Genomic DNA, 4986 nt, shown 5'->3' on the forward strand with positions numbered 1-4986 from the left:
GCTAGGTTTGTGTGTGTGAGGGGGTGGGGGGGGGGGGGGTGGACAGTTGAAAGGTATTTACCAGTACACATAATGGCTATGAATTTACGTACAGTATGTGGCATAGGCTTCGACATAGACACTTGCATTTCCATACCAAAGTGAGCAAGCAGGTGCAGCCAAACTGAAAAGTAGACACAGAATCAGCCACTTTCAGTAAACAGTTTGAAGCACATAATCATTTCAAACTTATTCTTCTATAAAACATGGTTTCTATGAGGAAATTCCTTTCAGTATTAATTAGCCAGCTACTGTGAACACTTAAAAAGAAAGCAGTAATTCATCTAATACAGTATTATTTTCCTGGTAAATAGGTACAGGAACTCAGGATCTGGGGGTAGAAAGAGATGAATATATTATATTTAGAAACAAAGGCATTCACAGGGGACTTTAAAATAAAACTTATTTTATGTAAAGTACATTTTGGCCCAGAACAAGTTCCTGATTTTGTCATATTTAATTAGAGGTTCAGGAACTGAGTTCCTGCAGGTTCCTGCTGAAAAATAGCACTGCATGTAATAAAAGTATAATAATGTAACAAAATATAAATTTGTTAAAATCCAGCGACCAGTATTAACTATAATTATTGTACATTTATAGCATACTCTTTTTTGCAACTTTTGGAAAAAGCGTTTGAGTGAGGTTGTCACAGCAACACCTATTTGTGCAGCACTTAATAGTAAAGGTGCAATATTTCCATGTGTTTTGAACTAGATCGCATCACATCGCATGTGATGCGATCCGAGGCTAGTCAAAAATCACGGGCTAAACAGACTGGGGTTTATTCTGGTTGATTCGCTAGGCTGCAAATTCGTACATCCATCCATCCATCCATTCGTATGCCTCGGGTAACCGCCCACATCTTTTGATGGTCGGCGACCATCGAAAGATGTGGTGCGTGCACGCATATAAAAGTGACTTTTAAGTCACTTACATATGCGTGCATGCTGGCACGGATATGGACGGGCAGCTGACATCTGGTGATGTCAGCTGCCCGCCCTCCACACCCGTGTCACCGCCTCATTACCATGAGAATGCCCAGAATTCTCATGGGAACGCCCATGGAACGCTGGGCGTTCCGATATGGTAATGGGGCAGCCCGGCGTTCCCCGCTCTTCTCCGACCCCCTCACGACGCCATGGGTGTGTGCACCCAGTGAACCGAAAGTTTGCCGTGGGTGCACACACCCTACGTCTGCACATGCGCAGAAACGCAAGATCGGTCGAACAAATGTGAATAACCCCCTTTATGTGCTGTGCGATGGGATGCCTGCGGGAGCGTGCATTACATCGCAAGGCACCATGTATGGGCACCTTAAGTTTACTGGTCTGTCTGAGAGGCATGTCATAAAACATCTCTAAGTCCTGTATACTGTACGCCCTCTTAAAAGTGATTGCCCCTTTGTCCCTCTTATCCCACTTCCTCTTCGTTGGGTAGATTCATTTAAAAATCTGGGTGTGAGAGTTGCAAATGTCCCTTGTAGCTATTTGTCCTTGTGCTACACCCCACTGGTGATAAAAGTTAAAGTCGGAGATATACCAGAGATAAACTGGAGATGACAGGAGGACAACCATCTGTCTTCTAAACTCAGTAACTGGTATTGGTACTGCGCATTATCTTATGTTAATGTAAAATTGTGGATAGGTGTTGTCACTATTTTTGTGTTTTACCTAAATGTAAATATAAAGGAAACATATAAACTACCAATTACTGTGTTATCCATTACGGGGTGGGATTTCTGAGAGGTCGCATCAGATATGATCATGTCAGGAAAAGCCCAGCCTGAAGTGTTTATATACAGTATCTGATGCGACCATGCCAGGCAAGTGTTTAAACATTTCAAAAGAAGTTGTAAGGAAATACCATAGTGTAGTGGTTCTCAAACTTTTCTGAATCACAGCGTCTCAGAGCATCTAAATTTGAATTGATCCTGCTCTGCCCAGGGCCGGCGCTACCCGCTCAGCACAGCCTGCAAAGCAGGTAGGCGCCGGCCCTTGAAGGCGCTTCCTCCTCTTCTCTGAGCTGATAGTGTAGCTACGCGCTGTCGGCTACCACAGCCTGTGCCTGTCAAAGTGTATGACAGGCAGTGGTGCCGGCAGTAGCGCAGACCCGGGCGCTGTACATGGGGCACATTCAAATACATTTTGCCACCGGCCACAGCACACTTGGCCGCCCGCTGGCTGCCGATCACCTCATGCTGTCCCGCGCTGCTGAATAACGCTTCTCCTGCCTGACATCATTATATGCATGTAGAGGGGAACTAGATCCAAGCTGGCGGGTGGTCAGGTGTTTTTTTTTTGCTGGAGCAGGTTGACGGTGCAGTGCGGGACACACTGCGGGAGCCAGGGCACAGTCACAAGGGCACGATGGCTGGAAACAAAGGTGAGTGCTACAGGGGCAATTATCGATGGGGCAGAAGAGTGGGCCACTATAATAGATACTGCATTAACACAGAGGTGGCATTGGCACTCACAGAATTAATTAATTAGTTGAGATCAGAAGTGTCTCTAAGCGTTTATTCATACGCTTCATTCTGTGAGTGCCACTGCGACCTCTGTGTTAATACAGTACATTGGCCCTTATTTTAAGGGCCAATAACAAGCTGTACTAATAGAGAAAAGTGTCAGGGACTTGCTTTCTGAGTGTGTATGTGTAATAAATAAATAAATATATATATATATATATATATATATATATATATATGTGGACAAAGAGAAGAAGGAGCGCACACATGAGCTAAATATAAAATATTTACTAGAAGGAAATAAACATATAAGCTCAAAGCATAAAAAAGTAGATAAAGCTAGCATGAGAATAGTCACCGACAGTATAGCATGCTGGAAGGTGCGGGATCTGGGGACTCCAGGCAATTCCGACCACGATGTAACCAGCAGCAAAAGTTCACACATACATTGGATGTAAATGGCACGGGATCTGGGGACTCCAGCAACTTCCGACCACTGATGGGCAAATGGGTGACACAGCTCAAGGCGAGGCACGCTGAAAGACCGGGACCTGGGGACTTCCAGACTCTCCGACCACGATGAAACAGCGGCAGCGGCGGCGTTCTCAGCACGGCATACAACAGACGGACACAAGACAGCAGCGGTGATGGGATACGTCAGGATACGTCAGGAAAGGCACTATATACTATATAGTAGAGGCAGGGTCTGGCACTCCTATAGCGTAAAACAACTGCAGCCGGTGCCCTCACAGTCCAGTAAAGACGAATAAAGGTGTAGGGGGTGCGTCACTCACGGCGTAATGAATAAGCAGCAGACAGTGATAGGATATCAACGTTTCAATTTCATTATGGAAATTTTCATCAGGATAAATATACAGTAGAAAAACATACCTTTATAGCAGACAAGTCACCACGTGAATCACAGCCGTCTGACGCATACACGCCCCTCAAGCGGCGTTTGATGACGTCATTACAAGGGACGGCGTTAACCAACCATTCCCCAGTGCCATCACCATAGAAACATACATAAACAAAAAATATATATAGCAACTGGAAAAGAAACAAATAGCAAGAATTAGAATAAAGCATATATCCGTATAAGCACAAAATTACAATATACAATTAAAATGATTAACGGAACATATTATAGCTAATCTGTTCATTAAGCCCTTTTCCAGTTGCTATATATATTTTTTGTTTATGTATGTTTCTATGGTGATGGCACTGGGGAATGGTTGGTTAACGCCGTCCCTTGTAATGACGTCATCAAACGCCGCTTAAGGGGCGTGTATGCGTCAGACGGCTGTGATTCACGTGGTGACTTGTCTGCTATAAAGGTATGTTTTTCTACTGTATATTTATTCTGATGAAAATTTCCATAATGAAATTGAAACGTTGATATCCTATCACTGTCTGCTGCTTATTCATTACGCCGTGAGTGCCGCACCCCCTACACCTATATATATATATATAATCTATACACACACATGTATGTATGTACCAGTGACGTGTGGTGGTGGCTGTGAACAGAGAGGCACCGTCACAGCCACCACCACCACCTGCTGACGCACCGGCGGATGCCACCAACAACTGCACAACCCCTCTGTCCACCGCCGCCTCCAATACCCGCCTCCCACCAGATAAAAATAATTTACACTTACCAGGCAGGGGAGAGGGGAGCAGGCACATGGGGACAAGGAACAGGGAGGAGGCAAAATGGCATAGACCAGAGTAAAAGGTCTCTCCCTCAACATATATACAGCAGGGGGTTTCACCCACAGGTGGGCACCCGGGCAAGTGGCTTTACACAGGGCATTATGCGTAAGTGCCACAGCTCTGGACATTATGTAAAAGCTGCTTTACTGTGAGCATTATGCATAAGCATCGCTATTGTTAGTATTAACATATATGCAGCGCTACTGTGGTCAGTAGGTGTAATCGCATTATTGCTGGCATTATGTGTAAGCAGTGCTACTCTTGACATTATGTGAAAGGGCACTATTTTGGGAATTATGTGTAAGCAGCATTACTGTTTGCTTTATGTGTATGGGGCATAATGTGTAAGCAGCATTATTTGTAACCTGCATTATGTGTAAGCGAATTTATTGTGGGCATATGGGTCACTACATCTGAATAACATTGTGCGAACACAACTCCTTTATTTGTGGCATGTGCCTCTAGTGGGGTGTGGTACAGGGGTCCGACAGTCGGGATCCCAACAGTCATTAGCCCGACGTCGGGATCCCGACTGGCCAAACCCAGACAGCATGGTGAGCGTAACTAAGCCCCTTATGGGCTCGCTGCGCTCACTACGCTACGCGAGCCACCTATTCTATTCTCCCTCTATAGGGGTCGTGGACCCTCACGAGGGAAAATAGCCGTCGGGAACCCGGCTGTCGGTGTTTTGACAGTCGGGATCCTGATGTCGGGTAAATGCCTGTCAGGATCCCGACTGTCGGGACCCCATCCGGCACCCCCTCAAG

The sequence above is a fragment of the Crinia signifera genome, chromosome 6 (genome assembly GCF_055691185.1).
Source record: "Crinia signifera chromosome 6, ASM5569118v1, whole genome shotgun sequence".
Classification (NCBI taxonomy): domain Eukaryota; kingdom Metazoa; phylum Chordata; class Amphibia; order Anura; family Myobatrachidae; genus Crinia; species Crinia signifera.